The sequence below is a fragment of the Benincasa hispida genome, chromosome 12 (assembly GCF_027475165.1).
Source record: "Benincasa hispida cultivar pf3 chromosome 12, pf3_genome.v1.1, whole genome shotgun sequence".
Lineage (NCBI taxonomy): Eukaryota > Viridiplantae > Streptophyta > Magnoliopsida > Cucurbitales > Cucurbitaceae > Benincasa > Benincasa hispida.
In genome coordinates, this window is record NC_143489.1 from 33,820,324 (window position 1) to 33,840,207 (window position 19,884).

Below are 19,884 nucleotides of genomic sequence, written 5' to 3' on the forward strand. Positions count from 1 at the left end.
GTAGAAGGTTTGATTCTTCAACCTTGAAAATATTTTACTGAGATCCAGTTTGTAGATCTCCTACGAAATACAAATTAAAAGATAAATATGAAACAAAACTCTAATTTTCAACTCTGTTTCCAAATTTCTATTATCAAACCACTAATCAAACACACTTTATCTTTTCCATTCTCCCTCTAAAAAGGTCAATACCAAGAAATAGGAGTGCAATAACAAACCGAAAAACAAAAAATCCAAACCGATTCAATGATTTGATTTGATTTTTTAATATAAAATTGAACATCTTGATTTGTATTTGAAGAAGTCCAAAAAATATTGGTTCGGATCAATTCTTTATTAGAAAAATCAAACCAAACCAATGGTATGTGTACATATTCCTCATTAGGTATCTCTTAGTATTTTAATTATTATGTGCGACCAATTATTATAGAGCATTTATGTTTATTATTTAGAAAAGTGCAAAAAAAAAAAAAAGAAAGAAAGAAATCCAATTTTAATTTTAAATTAGAAAAAAAAGGATCGATTCAAACACAAATTAGAAATAAACATAAAAATTTGGAAGAAAAAGTAAAATGTCAAAAACCGAGAACCAAACCAATAATAAACCGATCCAAATAAATCCAATCCATTGGTTATGTTCCTTGAATTGGTTTGGATCCATTCTTTGTAAAAACCAATTGGTTTGATTTGGTTCTTGATTGACCCCAAAACGGGCAAAATCAAACCGCCTATCATCCCTACCAAAAAGGCACAGCAGATCATATTACTGTAACAAAGAGAATCTTTAGTCCAAAGAACTTTTGACTCAAAAAAGTGATCAAATCAAAACATCATCCCTTATACAATTTCTATGAAATTTCCACTATAACTTCTTGTAGAATCCTAAAAAGGTTCTATAAATTCTAGAACATTCCATCCCTCCACGTAAAAAGGAACTGCAAAACTGCAAGACTGAATCAGTTCAACATAACCCACTTGAGATATTGAGAGATTTTTATTTCTATTGTTCCCACAATGGAATCAAGTTCACAGCAAATATCCCTAGATATGAATGAACTTTATTCCTTCATCACAGCAATTAATGAAAGAAATCCTGGAATCAACAGTTTTACTTGGGAAGCATCAGATTGCTTACCAATTTGCATCACAATGCAGAGGCCTCCACCGGCCAACAGCTCTCAGACTCAAAATAATCTTGGAAAGACAACTCTTGGCCTTACTTTCCAGGCAGTTTTGGCCTTGTTCATTAGCACACCCAGTTCATCACCTCCACTATTGACACGTCTCTTTGGGGCTGCAGTCTTGCTTAGCTTTGCAGTTTCATTTGCTGGACTTTTCCTTCAAAATGCATTCCCGAGAATCGCACTTTTGTTAGGAAAGATCGGTGCTTTTATCGCTGCAATTGGTGTGTGCATCATAACAAGTCTTCTTCTGATCCATCAGAACTTTGCTTGGATCTCTTGGCTGGCATGTGGCTTCTTCTTGATGGCTTTTATTCTATCATTTAGAGGGCAGTGGCATCAGAACATTGGTTCTTTAGCTTGTTCTGTAAGACAGACTCTGTAAGTTGTCTAGTAAGGCATTAATATCATCTAAGAAACAAAGATGGCAGCATCAAGAAAGATGGGTTCTCTCTATGGTGCATACTAATAGGAGGAACCACATATTGGCTGAAGCTTAGTCATCCTTAAAGAAGTACATAGATTTGGTTGTGCTATTGGAAGTGAAATTGGAATGCAATGTTGCTGTATTGTTAGCAGATATAAACTATGTTGTTGTCTATATTACATGGGATCTAAAATGTGTGTGTGTGTGTGTGGCGGGGGTGGGGAATGAAATCAATCTTTACAAGAACATCAGCAGGAAAGAAATTCTCTAGAGGCTGAAAAGAAAAATGTTCGCTCTAAACAATATTAGCAAATAAAAAGAGAATTCCAAATAACCGAGGAAATGAATAATAAGAAAAGGAGAGATTTATGTTGCACAATGCTCGTATGGCCTGAGATACAAGTTCCCTGCAGACCATGAATTTTAGTGCTACCGGTGTTTACTCTTTCCCCAACATTATTAGGAAAATCCAAACTGATAGTAATTGACCCATTAAACATTGATCAGAAGAAAGAAATAGATTAAAAAATATGAAAAAGGAATGTGATAATCTTAACTTCAAATAGAAATCCTAATCTTTTATATTCTATTATGCAAAAAAACAGCAAAACAGCAGAAGTGTTAGAGAACTTTGAAGACTATGATCCATGATCCAGATAACAAAGATCAAGTTTACACTTATGTAGAGGCTGCCTATATAAGCATGAATGATAAATAGAAAAAAGAAACAAGTAAACATCTACAATCATTTTAAAAACAGAAAAATTCAAATTTCAATTGGAGGTTTAAACGAAAAGTCCTAGAATTGGCACACAATCTTAAAAGTAAAATCTAAATTAATAATGATATTAAGAGATGGATGATAGGCGCTTTCAAGTTTATTTATCAAGCATTGGAGCTTCCCTTCCTCTCCCTAGCCTCATAAAGAACCCAAATACAAGAAAAGAGCAAAAAGATACCTCCCTCACCCAGCCAAACAGCTTACATACTCTTCTCTGTTGGGATAAACCTCACACTATCACCGCAGTAATAATCAGAAAGTTAACAGAGAAATTAAAAGAAAGCAAGAGAACTTGGAACACAATAATTAACTCTAAGAATTAACGTAGAAAAACTCCAAATGAAATTGTTAAAATCACACAGAATAATTCTATCTCCGATCCCAATTACAAGATCACTACACTACCTTTTAATTTTGTTAACTAAAGAATGGTCAACCCTGTTGTTTACTTGAATTGCCTCAATACTTATTGCTTGCCAAAGATCCTACTTCTCCAAAAGAAATTTAACTAAATTTAGCACACTCAAGCTTAAAGTGTTTCTAACGATTTATAGTGTTCTCCATCACTTTCTTGAACCTTTCAGATGTGGGAGAACTACTCTTCTAATATTTTGCGAAAACCCAACATCCTCCCTACACCCTTCCAAGCCAATAGTATGCCCTCTCATATATCCACAACTCTCCTCACCTCTCCTCACTCGCTTACACATATAAACTTTTGTAATTAGGGACCTATCACTATACTGTAAACGAGATTGTTTTACATATTTGCATCAATTCACTTATCCTTGAAGATTATCAAAATGACTTTTCACCTTTAACTTGGGATGGAAGGCAACAAATTTTAAAATCAAACATCGGGAAACCACAATCAGAGAACTTTGAAGGCATTGCATGATATGAGTAAGGCACATCATAGGTTCACCTCGTAAGGCCTCATCATCTTGAATGGCTAATTTACATTCTTTACAAAATAAACGAGACTGAAATTCGAGTCAAGTTAAGACAAGAAGATAACGTTTCAAAAATTCACATTCTTTTCTGTTTTTTTTTTTTTCCCTAAAGACAAACTTTATGATTTTTTCTTAAGCAATAACAAGAAACAAAGGATGCCAAAGATTTTGTATTATGAATATTATTGTAATCACTACTGCTATTTAAAGACATAAAAGAGGAGATAGATTAATTGAAAATAAATAATAAACATAAGTTGCACCCATTTTTTTTAGTCAACAACTTTCATTGAGAAAAAATAAAAGAATACAAGGACATACAAGAACCAATTCTGCAAAAAAAACTCACCTTAAAGAAAGGGGGACCAATTAAGTAAAATGTTTCCTAAAGAGTAGTTAGGAAATGACTTTGAATCGAAACCCAAAGGAAGGCTTAAAACATAACCAAAGACCAAACACCACTAGAGGCTCTTTCCAATTCTTATTTCTCTCTCCCCATAAAACCCATAACAATGTTGCACCTTAATAGTGGATTGAAACTAGTTGGAAACCACTGACAGGAAACTGTTTGAATGTGTGGCAGCAAGACCAGTCCTCTATCTTAATGGATAGGTCCATAGTGTTATGAAATTGACAATAAAAAATCGAGAAAACGTAATCAGTAAAGAAATCGACACAGAAATTTATGTGATTCACTACTATTGTATTAGTTACTTCTGCGTCCAAAGAAGAAAGCAGTTTATTATTAGAGATTCGAGTCAATACCAACACATAGTATGAGTATCAAATTGCAGAACTCCACAGACCAGCGTATCACAACATCAAATGGGTTATAACTTATCAGCACAAGAAACTAACTACGGAAATGGCAAGGATCCCCAAGCCGACTAAATATTGACATCACAAACTAAAAAAATGAGAACATTAACCATATGAAACTCCACAAATATGTTATTATCACGAGCAGGTCATGATACAATAACTTTTCTGCATAGACACAAAATCCTTTTCCAGCTTAAGCAAGTCATTGTTTGTAGGAAGAATAGATGAGCCAGTATGAGATATGAATAACTAGTTACTATTTTGAACAACTTCTTCATTACCTGCATAGTCGCTCCTCTGCGTTGCAGTAAACTTTGCTGTATTTAGGTATTCCAACAAAGTAGAAAAGGATCCATGACGCAATATAATCTTCATGGGCTTTGAAACCCAATGATTCAGGTAGCAATGTCGGTGATCGTGGGATTGTGCAACCAACGGAGCAGTAAATCAAGGGCAATCCACGATTTATACTCACATGCTTGGAAAAATTGAGATCGTTGTTGTCGAAGTCTTGTGCAGGTGGCTGTTGATGCCTTCTACATTGGACTGATTCCGGCGTTTTCGATCTGCTCATGGAATATTGAAACGAACCGCCAATTGAGACGAAGAAAATCTAGAGATCAACCCTTTGTTGGGAATAAGGTGTTTTTGACTTAACTTTAATATTAATATTGTTGTTTTCAAAATTTACTAGAGAAATATTGTTGTTTTAAAACTTATTAGAGAAATATTGTTGTTTTGGAAGTTTGAGACTAGAAGTCGAGGGTTGAGTATTCGATTAATGTAGAGGTCAAATGTTGAGAACTCGACAAACAAAGAAAAACTTGGAAACAATATGGGTTGAAGTTTCGACATACGTAATCAACCTTCGACAAGGAAAAGGAAATCGCGCTGATTTTGTGATGAGGATCTCGCTCTAGAAGGGAATCTCGCTAATTTTGTATATTAGGTTGTCGAAGTTTTGACATACATAATCGAAACTTCAACCTTCGACAAGAAAGATAAGTGAGTGAAGCTAATTTTGTGATGAGAATCTCGCTCTAGAAGGGAATCTCACTAGAAATGTGGGCTGAATCTCGTGAGCATAAGACAGTTTGTTAAAGAAATGCTAATTTTGTGATGGGATCTCGCTTTAGAAGGGAATCTGGCTAGAAATGTGGGCTGAATCTCGTGAGCATCGCTAGGAAGACAATTTGTTAAAGAAATGATTGAGGATCTCGCTCTAGAAGAAAATCTCGCTAATTTTGTGATGGGGATCTCGTTCTAGAAGGGAATCTCACTAGAAATGTGGGTTGAATCTCATAAGCAAATCAAACAGTCTTTGTTAAAAAAAAGACGTGGGTGGCATTATGACTGGGGTGTCAGTTAGAAAGGTTCTTACAATGTTCGTTCAAATCAAGCAACATTTTTTTTTTTACTTAGGGAGGGCTTTCTAAGAAGGGCTTGGGACCTATGAATGAAACAAAACAAAAAACATGAAAGAATTCCGCAAAATAAACGGGAGGCGTCGGAGGAAGGACTGTCGAACTACTTACTTTTGTTTGGTTAACTACTTTACTATCGCTAGGAAGACAGTTTGTTAAAGAAATGCTTGAGGATCTCGCTCTAGAAAGAAATCTCGCTAATTTTGTGATGGGGATCTCGTTCTAGAAGGGACTCTCACTAGAAATGTAGGCTGAATCTAGTGAGATCACTAGGAAGACAGTTTGTTAAAGAAATGCTTGAGGATCTCACTTTAGAAGGAAATCTCGCTAATTTTGTGAGGGGATCTCGCTTTAGAAGGGAATCTCGCTAGAAATGTGGGTTAAATCTCGTGACCATCGCTAGGAAGACAGTTAAAGAAATGCTTAAGGATCTCGCTCTAGAAGAAAATCTCGCTAATCTTGTGATGGGAATCTCGCTAAAAATGTGGGCTAAATCTCATGAGCATCGTTAAGAAAACAGTTTATTAAAGAAATGCTTGAGGATCTCGCTCATAATTGTCTTCACTTTATTTACTTTCCATAGAAATATATATATATATATATATATATATACACATGACCAATGAGAAAAAAAAAAACTAATAATCATTAATGAAAAAATAACAACAACAACATAATTTTGTGTTGTTACAACTAATAACTATAATTGAGTAAGTTTAATGAAAGTGCATATATTAAAATTGACTATAATTGAATAAGTCTGAAAAATATGGTCAACCTTGATTTTATTATCAAGTAAATTAAAAAATATATATATGTGAGGTCCTATCACCATGCTGCCCTTACTCCGATTCCTCTGCGCGATTCCCTGCATGCATTGACCAATTGATCCGATTCTCCTGCTCCGATTTCTTGCATTCATTGTCGCATTCATGTCCCTCTGCCATAGCCTTAATGCCTCTTCAACCACCCCAAACTCGTGGGTAAAGTGTTCAACACTCGACCTACATCCTTTTAAACCACCATCCTCTTCATTTTTGCTCACTCACTCCCTCGATAATTTTTAACTCACTGCCTTTGATTTTGCTCACTCCTCTCCCCTTGATTTGCTTACTTCATAGCTCACTGCCCCTTTATTACCTTAAAAAATAAGCCTTCGAAATCATCTTCCTCTCTTCCCATTTCCATTTCTCTTCTTGTATTTCGTTTAATACAAATTATTCTCACACAACTATACTGGTTCGTTACTCTACTAAATTTTTATTTTTTAAGAATAATTATAAATTTTATTTTTGTTCTTATATTATTACTTTTTTTTATAGATTTTAATTTTTTTTTAATTTTTTGTAGTTTTTGTCAGATAATAAATAACAAGAAAAAAGGGTGAACGTTGTCACAAAAGAGAATTATCATCGAATCTGTGAGTTGAACTTATGATATTTGAAAAGTTTAGTTTATTCTTATGATATTTGATTTATTTAGTATTAACTTTGATGTGTATAGTATTAAAATGTTTAGTTTATTGTTATGTTTAAGAAGTTGATATTTATAATTTAATACAAAATTATTGTGATAGTTAACAAGTTTAGTATAGTTTCAAAAGTTTAATATAGTTCGAAAATTTTAGTTTATTCATATGAAAATTATTGTTGTTATGTTCATTGTGATAAGTTAATATTTTCTAGTATTAAATTTGAAAATATAGTTTCAAATAGTTTGAAAAAGTTTAATTTAATTTAATTTTTTATTTTGTATTAAATTTAAAAAAATAGTTTTAAAATGTTTACCTCATTTTAATTTGAAAAGTTTAATTTGTTGTTATTTTTAAAAATAGTTATAAAAAGTTTAATTTATTGTTATGTTTAAAAAATTTAATTTATTGTTCTGTTCATAAAACTTAAAAAGTTTATGTTTATAAACTAAAAAATTTAATATTTTTTAATATACTTTTTATAAAAAGTATAATAAAAAATTGATGTTTTTTTTTTTTTTAGAAAATGACAGACAAATGCTTGAAATTTTTACCATAAATGTGAACAATAGAATTGTATTTGAACAATTCATTGAAATTGTTAGGATGTTACTTGGTGTAGATATGGGAGCAAATCAGATAGAAATAATATATAGACATCCTAATCTAGGACCATTAGGATCAATAAGGTTTATTTCATTCCCTATTTCGAATGCACAAGCTATGAACTTGATGTTCTCAATGGCAATGCCAGTGCCAAATCTAGTGCATTTGTATATAAATGTAAATAGGATAGGGGTGGATCCTAATACATCATTTAACTAGTTTGAAGATCCAACTCAATGTATCGATCCTAATCCGGAGTCAGTTGCATCGTCATGTGATAATGAAGATATGACGGCTAACAGAGACTTCAGAATAGAAACGGATGACGAATTTGAGGAGTTGGATTTCGATGGTCGTGAATATAAGATGTTTTCAGATACATTCAATGATTTGGATATGAATGTACTGGATAGCATTCGGGAACATGGCCCAATTGTAGCTCCTGTGGACGTTGACAATACTCGATTGTATAAAGGGATGATTTGTCAAGACAAGGAAATGCTACAACACGCGGTCAAATGTTTTGCAATAAATTGTCACACACTATATGAGGTTGTTGAATCTACACCGACGATTTGGACAATTAGGTGTAAGAAGTGGGAGGAAGGTTTCAAGTGGAGACTTCGTGCAATAAAGAAAAAATCGCATGGCTTGTTCGAGATCACTAAGTATGATGAGCAGCATACATGTTTTTATTCAGAACTAAGTCAAAGTCACGTGCAATTGGATTCATCAATGATTGCACTGGAGTTCTGTGACGCCGTAAGAGAAAAACCATCTATTAGTGTGGCACAACTGCAGTCCGACATTAAATCAAAGTTTGGATATCATGTTCCTTACCATAGGGTATGGGAGGGAAAAAGAAAAGCGTTGGCTAAAGTATTCGGTGATTGAGATGAGTCTTACAAATTGTTGCCTAGGTGGTTATATATGGTTAAGCAGACCAATCCCAGAACACGAGTAGAGTGGAGAGTTAAAGAAACGCTTACTGAAGGCCATGTTATCCTAACTTCTGTATTTTGGGAATTTGGTCCTTGTATAGAAGCTTTTAATAAATGTCGGCCGATCATTCAAATAGATGGTACACACTTGTATAGCAAATATAGAGGAAAACTATTGCTTGCTACATCAGTTGACTCGAACGACCATCTACTTCCACTTGCGTTTGCCGCTGCTGATGAAGAGTCCACAGACTCATGGGGATGGTTCCTAAAACACCTGAGAGAAATTGTAACACACGAAGAGGTGTGTTTAATTTCAGATCGAGATGCTGGTATAGTTGCAGAGTGAACAACCTAGCAAATGGTTGGACGGGACCGAAATGTCACCATCGTTTCTACTTATGACATATCGTCAGCAACTTCAATAAAAAAGTATAAATTTAATTCATTGAAAAATTATGTTTATTGTGCCGGGTGTCAGTTTCAAATTCGAAAGTTCAACAAAGCAATTGAAGATATCAAAGGAATAAATCGGAGCTGTCTGAGTTTTTTTGACAACATTAGTTTAGAGCAATGGACTCAAGCACATGATGGAGGATTCAGATATGGGTGGATGACGACAAATCTATCAGAGTGCATAAATGGAGTCCTCAAAGGAGCTCGAATGTTGCCTATAAATGCTCTTGCTCATATAACATTATTCAAATGCGTGAACTATTTCGAGAAAAGAAGAGAAGAAATAAGGAATACATTGGAGCGTCAAGATAAATACACCCGGTAATATTATTTATGTATATATATTTTATTAATAATTTATTTCAAACATATTTTATAATACTAAGTGGAATAAAAATCCAGGTATGCACACGACAAAATAAATAAATGGGCTGCACAATCTAGTAAACATGAAGTACAATCATACGATCGGTATGAAGGTGTGTTTCATGTAAAGACCGGACATCATAGTCTCAATGTCAAAGGACAAAACGTTCAAATATTGAGGCTAAACAGGTTCGAGCGGTACTATTCATGTAATAAATGGCAAGCATTCAGCATTCCATGCTCGCATTTTATGGCCGTTTGCTCACATTTTAACATGAACTACGAAGATTTTATTGAGGACTACTACAAATTGTCAACATATGCTGAATGTTACTCTCCTCAATTTCAACCTGTACCGCATGAAGATTACTGGATCACGCACCCTAATATGCCCGTCTTACATCCTGATCCATCGTTGTTGAGAAAACCTGGTAGACCGAAAAGTTCACGTTATCACAACGAGATGGATTGGACAGAACCAGCCACTCGACAACGATGTGGATTTTGTAATCAGTTAGGACATAATCGAAGGAAGTGTCCTTCGTTACTAAGACGAGCTCCAGATAGTTAGGGATTGAAAAATAAATAATTTTTTTATTATATATTCATTTTATTGTATATTCAATTTTTTTATTATAATTTATTGTATATTCAATTTTTTTATTATTATTTATTGTATATTCAATTTTTTTATAATAATTTATTGTATATTCAATTTTTTTTATTGTAATCAATAAAGTTTTACATTATTTTTTACCCTCACACTGCCATTTTTTTATTGTAATCAATAAAGTTTTACATCACTTTTCTCTACTATTCTATTTACTTATTTCGCCTTTTTTTAATTTACTTGATAATGAAATCAAGGTTGACCATATTTTTTCAGACTTATTCAATTATAGTCAATTAAAAGAATAATGTACATATATGTATATATATGTATGTGTGTATATATATATATATATATTAATTAAAAAAATAATGTACAAGTTAATTAAAAGAATAATGTACAACTTTATAATAAAAAAAAATTGAATATACAATAAAAGATAAGTGGGTGAAGGAAATCTCGCTCATGAGTAAGATCCTGCTCATGAGCGAGATTTCTTCTTTTTTTTTTATTGTATATTCAATTTCTTTTATTAAAATATTCTTTTAATTAAATTGTAGAATTTAACCTCAAAAGAATTTACTTAACAGTGTGGAATTTACTAACCTCAAAAGAATATTGTTAAAACATTCTTTTAATTAAGTTGTACATTATTCTTCTAATTGAGAAATAAATATTTTTTTAATTGAGAAATAATTTTTTTTTTTTCAAATCATGGCTTTAAACCCAGGACCTGTTGATTCCGGTGTTTTGTACGACCAGTCCATTCATCGATCATCTGTTGTATGGCGAGATCGTACTACTGGAGAAATATCTTGAAAGCATCGAGAGGCAGTTCTCCAGTGCACTATCCCGCTCCACCCTCGAATACTACCACTACTACGCACATCTGGATTCTATGGGGTTGCCAGATTAGGATTTATTCAGTTGGACTAGCATTTGATCACAACCTTGGTCGAGAGATGGAGGCCTGAGGCGCATACATTTCATATGTCTGTTGGAGAGTGCACTATCACTCTACAAGACATAGAAGTATTGCTGGGGTTACCTGTTGACGATGAACCGGTCACCAGAGTGATGTACGATGACTGGTGAGAAGTTTGTCAACTGTACCTCGGTGCGACCCCACCTGCCGACAAGATTAAATGATCGAGGTTAAGTTTAATATGGTTAGGAACACAATTTCATAAGCTCACAAATGATGCAGACGAGGAAACCGTCATAAGATATGCACGAGCATATATACTACAAATGATGGGTAGAAGTCTGTTTTCAGATAAATCGAGTCAGTTTGTTCACTTGATGTTCCTGCTACTGTTAGCTAACCTTCATGATGCGGGGCGGTATTCGTGGGGTGGAGCATGCTTGACATGGTTATATAGACAACTATGCAAAGCAAAAAGACCTGAGGTTCGAGAGATAGCTGAGTCTATCATACTTTTGCAACTATGGGCTTGGGAGCGATTTTCAACAATGGCTCCACAGCTACAACATGTTAATGACGCTCAGTTAGTTGAACGAGCCTACGGTTCTCAGTATGTTGTTTTAATTCAATTTAATTTTTATATCACTGATCTAGTTAATTTAGATTCTAAATTATCAATTTAAAATTTTAGGTGGAGAGACAAATTTTGTGTGACTAGGATAGCCACACATGTAGTCAGCTAGTATAGATACATGTTTGATCTGCTTCAACCTGATCAGGTACATTACACTGAATCTAATTGATTATTTTATACACATTTTTATTGTATTTGTCTTTAATATTCTCTAATATAATATTTTGTGTTTCAGGTTATTTAGGAGCCGTACAAAATTATTATGCATACTTTGCTTAATTTTTGTACGAATGGTCAAAACATATGGCAGACGATGAGTCCTCTCATATGTTTTCACATTGGCGAGTGACATCTTTCTGACAGGGTGATGAGACAATTCGGTTTTCAGCAGGATGTCCCACCGCCTTGTAATATTGAACCCGGTACTGCATGATATTGACCTAAGGACTGGAGATTGGTCTGAAAAAATTGCACATTTGGTAGTGTGATGGCACTATCGTGCAAGGTTTATTGTAGTGAGGGTTTCTCTTGAACAATTTGACACATATGTCACTCCAGAATATATTCATTAGTATAATAATATCACAAGGCGCTATGTCACTCATCCGAGAGCAGTTGTGGGTCATCTGGTAAATGAATGAATATTATCTAATTATTTTTAATTTTAATTTGTTTTAAATATTGTCTAATTGTTTTATAATTCACAGAGATCGAATAATAGTAGACACTGTGAGGTTGAGAATGATCCGAACCAGGCTCTTGCTATATGTAGTGAAAACCAAAACTATATGGAGGAAATTCATTATATGTACGATATACCTATTGTTACTCCACCAGCTCTTAGATGTAGAGGACATGTTCGGGAAGAGGATGAGTTTGATGAGGTTGCACGTAATGTAAAAGAGTTGCCCCCTATGATACAGACGTAGAGTCAAACTGATTATGTTAGTCTGATGATGATGATGTCAGCATTTGGTTCAGGACATCATGACTTAGAGGCTGGTCCTTCGTCTTCATACGTGCATGGACATGGTCGGGGTCGTGGAGAGCATAATGAATATTTATATTATGAAGCGCCTGCAGAGGTACCAGAGCAACATTAAGAAGAACCCGAGCAACCTCAAATTCGAAGTCGACGACGACAACCAGCTCGAAATCGACGACGTCCGCCTTGTGGGACACATTGATATTTGTAATTATTTTTATATAAATGAGATATTTAATTTATATTTTTTTATTTTTATGAGATATTATTTTTTTTAATTTATTCTTTTTAAAGTTTAAATAAAATAATAAAATATTTTTAGAAATTGTTTTTATAAAATGAAAAATTAAAAAAGAAAAAGAAAAAGAAAGGAAGAAAGAATGAAGAAGGTGGAATGTGTAATAATTAAAAAAAAAAAAAAAAAAATTGTACGAATGACCCAAAAATTGAAGTGTACTCTCGCTATCTCACTCTCTCTCTTACTGACCTATTTCTTACTCTCTCCCAATACAAAATTATTTTTAACACATCAAATAATTATGAGTGTTATGACGAATTTGATTGGGAAGTTCAGTGGCAAAAAGAAGGAGGTTCATTAGCTAGTTATAGACCTTATGAACATTTAGAAATACGATCTCTTGATCGAGGAAGGTCTCGCAATGATAATTAAACATACTCAAAATAATAATGTTTCAAAAAGCGATAGGGCAAGATCGAGGATTTAAAATTCGATCTACCTTGGTCGAATTTTAAACCCTCGAGTTATTACAACAATAATATTTTTACAAATAGTTTGAAAACAACAATATTTTCCTAAATAGTTTCTAAAAGGACAATATCCTTTTAATTTTTTCGTTCCTTGACATCCTCATTTCCTATGGATAAAGGTTTTCTATTTCTTTAATATTTGGGTTTTTTCTTTTCTCATCTTCATCGGTTTTTCATTTTATATATAATTTTATTTAGAGTATAATTAATTAATATAAATATTTATTTTAACAAATCAATAATAATCTATTAAAATATTTACTTAATTTTTTTTACAGTAAAAATTTATTAAATGAGTGCAATTACTATTTTACGTAAATTATTAATTGATTAACTAACAATATTTTAAATATATTTGATTAGTTATCTAAGATTTGTTAAATTTAGTTAGTGCAAAAAATTCATTTTTCAATTTTAATAGTTGATTACTTTATTGTTTTTTAATAATTAGACAATTATTTATTGAGATTAATTTTAGTTTGATCCTTCATTATGATTAATTATTTGTTGTGATTAATTTATAATTACTTCATCCATTATTAACATATCATATTTATAGATTTTTTTTAATATTCTTTATTAATATATCATATTGTTATCTCATTTTCACTTTTTATATAATATATTGTTTATTAAAATATATTTTCTTATATCATTTAATTAAAATAGGAATTACTAATATTGAACTTAATTAATTATAAAAATGATTAAGTATTAGATTACAATTAATATGACGTTTCTTAAAGGGAACTTTTTAAATATAAAAAATATATATAAAAATATTTACACCTTATAGCAAAAAGTTTCATAAATACATAGCATTTTTAGACTTTTTGCTATAAAGTGTAAATACTTTGGGATTTTTCTATTTATAAGAATTTCCCTTTCTTAAATATATTATTTGGCTACTTTTAATTATAAATAAATATTTATTATTGACTCTTAATTAATTAGTTTTTTATCGATATATTGAATGGTATTTATTATTTAATTAATTGATCTATTAAAAATATATAAGATTTTCATGCTTAATTTTACAAATTAAAGTACAAACATAATTTTTGTTCATAAAATTCTGATAATATTTTTCATACACAACCAAACACAATCATCTTTGATTGCCAAACATTCTATTCCCATGTATCCTTTATTTACAGATATCTATAAAACTTTAAAGTTTGGTTTATTCCCAACCAGAGCCGTTTGGTTTAAAGTTTTATAGATATCTATAAATAAAGGATACATGGGAATAGAATGTTTGGGAATCAAAGATGATTGTGTTTGGTTGTGTATGAAAAATATTATCAGAATTTTATGAACAAAAATTATGTTTGTACTTTAATTTGTAAAATTAAGCATGAAAATCTTATATATTTTTAGAGGCCGTTTGGTTTAACAATTTCTAGATGTCTGGAATAAAGGATATTTAGGAATAAGATATCTGAGAATAGGATGTCTGAGAACCAAATATGACTGTGTTTGGTTGTGCATGAGAATGCTATCAAAATTGTATGAACAAAAATTGTGTTTGTGTTTAATTTATGAAATTAAGCATGAAAATCTTATTATAATTGTAATATATTAATAACTAAAAGAATAAATTATATTAAATATATCAATAAAAAATTAATTAATTATGAATCAATAATAATTTTAATTATAAATATTCAATATTTTAATTATAACTATAAATATTTTAATAATTTTATAATTAAAATTGATCAGTTAATGTATTTAATGAATGTCATACTAATTATAATCTAACACATAATCATTTTTATTATTAATCAAGTTCAACATTAGTAATTTTATTTTTAATTAAATAATATAAAAAAATATATTTGAATAGACAATATATTATATAAAAGGTGAATAAAATGATATAAAAATATGATATATTAATAACGAATACTAAAAAATATTTTGTAAATATGATATGTTAATAATGAACGGAGTAATAAAAAATAATCACAATAAATAATTAACTTCTTATAAATAATCAGTGATGATTGTATGTTCATAATGAATGATCAAATTAAAAATCTCCATAAATTACTTGATTATTAAAAAAAAAATAAAGTAATAAATTATTATTATTGAAAATGAAGTTTAATACTAAGTAAATTTAACTAATCCTAGTTTACTAATTAAATATATTTAAGATATTATTAGTGAATAAATTAATAATTTATTTAAAAAACAATTCATTCATTTGATAAATTTTTGTTATAAAAATAAGTCAAGTAAATATTTTAATATATCATTATTGAGTTATTAAAATAAATATTTATATTATTTTTATTAAATTAATATTAATTAATTAATTAATTAGTTAGCTGTATTCAAAGTGAAATTATATGTAAAATGAAAAACAGATAGAAAAAGGAAAAGAGAAAACCCATAATTTTTTAACAGAATAGAAACCCTTAAATGTGGGAAATGAGAATGACCGTTCTCAGACAAAAAGGTGAAAACTATGAAACAAACCTGAGAATTGGATACCTATGTCAATTCCCATGCAGAAAACCTGTCAACCAAACGACCCTCTTAAGGAGTAAGAGTGAGATCGCATACACAATGTTCTATTTCGATAATTCAACATTGTGACGTAAGCAGAAGGTTAAAGTCAGATTTCATTGGGATATTCTAAAGTGGGTCATCCATACAAAAACCAAGAAATGAGTTCGTCATATGGATGATCAAATTTTGGGTCTAAAAATGAAATTATCCCCTACATTTTGAAAATTGATTTTTTTTAATCTTTGCTTACATTATATTTGGGTGAAATTACTAAGATAAAACCTCGTACATATAGGTTGCCCTTTTCACTCTCCTATCTCTCGCTCACTGTCCGTCTGTTAGTCTCCTCCCTCTCTCACGCCGTTTCAATCTCCTTTTGCCTCTACAACGCTCACCAAATGGTTTCTTCCATTTTTCTCTTTCGCTTTTCGGCAATCTCATGAATTTGATGTTTCATTCCTATTCTGCGTGACTCCATTGTAGCGTTCTGATGGTTGATGATGACACCTCTACAACTGGAAAATCCTACTACAACATTCCAATGGTCGACGAATGGTCAGCTACGAATGGATAAAAGGAAAATGAAAAGTGGTCGACGCAAATGAAGAAATGGAAAATTGGAAGAGGAAGAAGGAAAAAGAAAATTAACAGTAGTTTTTTATTTTTGGTTGATGAGGATGTAAGTAAAAGGGCAAATTTATCTTCAATTTCAAAAACGGGACAAAGACCATTTTGGGTTAGACTTTATACAATTATCTCAAAGACGCTATCACAAAAATATATATTAAATTACTAAATTTGCTAATTCACCAATCAAAATCAATAACTTAACCACTACATACAGGTTGTTTAACAGTCATTTGATATTTTCTTTTTGATTTTTAATTTATAAAAAATCAGTTTGTTTGGTATCTAGTTTAGTTTCCTTTTTTTAAAAAAAAAAAGTTTTAAAATTTGTTAAGAAATTTCAAGTACGGAAAAAATGGTTTTTGAAAACTCATTTTTGTTTTTTTAAAAAGCACACATATTTATTTAGTGATAGCACGACAAATTTTAAATTTATTATTTATTCTGGTTGTGATCTAGTGGTCAGTATACTAATTTTCTTGGGCATTTGCAAAAATAGCAAAATAAACATTCTTACATTTACAAATTTATTAATGGTTTTTCAAAATTTGCAAATATAACAAAAAAAAAACATAAAAGCATATTTTTGTTTCTATTATTCCAAATTTACCCCTATTAATATTGTTCGCACGAGGTTTCCGGAGAAACGTATTTCGTGGAGTTGAACTTGAGTTGGTATTGATGTTGGAGTTGATTTGATGCAATGTGGTTTGATCTCTAATATTTGATCCTCTGATTCTCTCTCAGTTGGGTGAATATGCTTGACTTGGAGAAGGAAAGCACCGAACGTCCTTGAAGTAGAAGTCTTGGAAGCTTGGAATAGAAGTCTTGGAAGAGTATTTGTGTCTTCAAAGGTTTTCTGCCTTATAGGAGTGCAGCTTCAGGAGTCTTGAAAGTTTGAAGTAGAATTCTTGGAAGAGTATTTGTGTCTTCAAAAGTCTTCTGCCTTATAGAAGTGTAGCTTCACGAGTCTTGGAAGCTTGAAGTAGAAGTCTTGGAAGAGTATTTGTATCTTCAAAGGTCTTCTGCCTTATAGGAGTGCAGCTTAAGGAGTCTTGGAAGCTTGAAGTAGAAGTCTTGGAAGAGTATTTGTATCTTCAAAGGTCTTCTGCCTTATAGGAGTGCAGCTTAAGGAGTCTTGGAAGCTTGAAGTAGAAGTCTTGGAAGAGTATTTGTATCTTCAAAGGTCTTCTGCCTTATAGGAGTGCAGCTTCAGGAGTCTTGGAAGCTCGAAGTAGAAGTCTTGGAAGAGTATTTGTGTCTTCAAAGGTCTTCTACCTTATAGAAGTACAGCTTCAGGAGTCTTGGAAGCTTGAAGTAGAAATCTTGGAAGAGTATTTGTGTCTTCAAAGGTATTCTGCCTTATAGGAGTGCAACTTCAGGAGTCTTGAGTGGATGAATCTCGAAAAAAATGTAATATGAGATCAAAGTATGATTTTTTATTCTTTTAATTTGGTGCATCATTATAATCAAAATATGAGAATTTAGCTCAAAATTTTGATTTGAAATATTGTTCGTTTGACACACTTTCGCTAAGTAAACCTTAATTTGAACTAAAGTAGGATTTATGTTCCACTTTAATTGCAAATTTAATTTAACTTAATTCTAACTCGGAATAGAATTTGGGGTGAAATTGAATCTTGATCAATTTTGGTTTGAGATAAAAATTTGGGGTATGCTCAATTTTACTTGGAACTGAGTATAGAAACTAAGGTTGATTTAAATTTGAGATAAAATTTGGAATATAGCCAAATTTTGACTCGGCATTTTATTCATAACTCAATATCCAGGTTAACCATTCGAATATTGATAAAATTTGGGATATGGCCAAATTTTAATTTGGGACGGATTTGACATTTATCTCACCCGATTTGGCTGGCTTGAATTTAGAATAAAAATTTGGATTAGAAGCTTTAGACTGAGATTTGGAATAACAGTTGATTTTAATTCCAATTTGAATGAAATATGAATTTGAACTTAAATGGAAGAGATTTTGGAGAGCCAACGTATTGGAAGACAACCTTACTAGCGAGATCAGGCCAGTACTAGTGATACCAAGCATTATCAACGAGATCAGGGGAGAGAGCATTTCGAGCAAGATTATGGGAAAGAGCGACACCAGCGAGAGTGAAATTTTGGAGAGAGCGACACTGGAGAGCGAGATCGTGAGAGAGAGCGAGATTGTGAGCGAGAAAGTGGGAGAGAGCGAGATGGATCGAGAGCGAGGTCGTGGATAGAACGAGGATCAAGCGAGAGCATTTCGAGCAAGATTGTGGGAGAGAGCGACACCAGCGAGAGGATTTCGAGCGAGATTCTCCCTTTTTTTTATTATTATTATTATTTTATTAATATATAATATATATATTTTTATATCTCAGGCAGCCGTCTGCTTTGTGGCTAGCCATACCAGCCTTAGCGAGATTTCCTTCTCCATACTGTTGGCTTATGCCAAATTCTCTCAAGTCTTAAGCTCAAAACTCCTCGCCGTTGAATCTGGGGATTCAAAACTCCACCGTGACCCCTAATTCAGGCAGCCTCTAATCGAGCATGATCTTTTTTGTTGACTCTTAACTAATTTCAGCAAGAATAGGAGTTCCACAACAAAATAAACAGTATTCAATTCGAGTAACCCGTGATTTTATCAGATTTCAACTGATTAGTAGAAAAAAATCCCATCGAACTTAGCTATATAAATACTGGCAAGACGCATGCTCTTCTTCATCTAATAGTGTGATCTCCTTCGTTCTTACGTCCTTTGCAATTTGAATTGTGATTCTCTTTCGATCTTATATTCTTTACATCCTTTGTCAATCAGACTCAGATTGCAAATCAGCCTTGAATTGCAGTAGGAAGCTGTAAGTGAGGAGAAGGGAGAAAGAAGAAAAGATGGAGAATTAAGGCTTCCCTTCATTTTTGTTTTTCATATATATTTTTTTCTTTTTCTTTTTTCACTAACTTGCCATTTCTTGTTCTTTGCAGGAGTTGAAGCATAACTTAAGAGTTTTTTTTTTTTTAAAAAAAAAAATCTTGTCGAACGTCAGTAATCAGGATGGGTTTTTTTTCACGTCCGTGTGCCCGGCTCCTTGGTGTGCATGTTTTTCCTCGTATTTGTGCATCTTGATCATCATGAGCGGGGCCTCGCAAAGGCTTACAACTCTCCCATTCGATCACCCTAGGTGGATCCCCAAAAGGTCTATCTTGTAGCACCGTTCCTGTATCCTGATCGTCATGAGAGGAGCCCCGCAAAGGCTTACAACTCTCCCATTCGATCACCCTAAGGAGGATCCTCGAAAGGTTCACCTTGTAGCACCATTCTTGCATCCTGATCGTCATGGGAGGGGCCCGCAAAGGCTTACAACTCTCCCATTCGATCACCCTAGGGAAGAT

The 19,884-nt window shown here is 32.3% G+C and overlaps 1 long non-coding RNA gene and 1 other non-coding gene across 2 annotated transcripts; both read right to left on the minus strand.

The window, feature by feature from the left end:
• Positions 1-783: 783 nt before the first annotated feature.
• On the minus strand, positions 784-4,797 carry LOC120092481 (uncharacterized). Its single transcript, XR_005486046.2, has 2 exons — positions 4,446-4,797; positions 784-1,546 (listed from the first exon to the last, which is right to left on the minus strand). It is a non-coding gene; the product is annotated as an uncharacterized LOC120092481 (long non-coding RNA).
• On the minus strand, positions 3,256-3,338 carry LOC120068681 (small nucleolar RNA R160). The gene has a single exon (XR_005479312.1). It is a non-coding gene; the product is annotated as a small nucleolar RNA R160 (small nucleolar RNA).
• Positions 4,798-19,884: the final 15,087 nt, after the last annotated feature.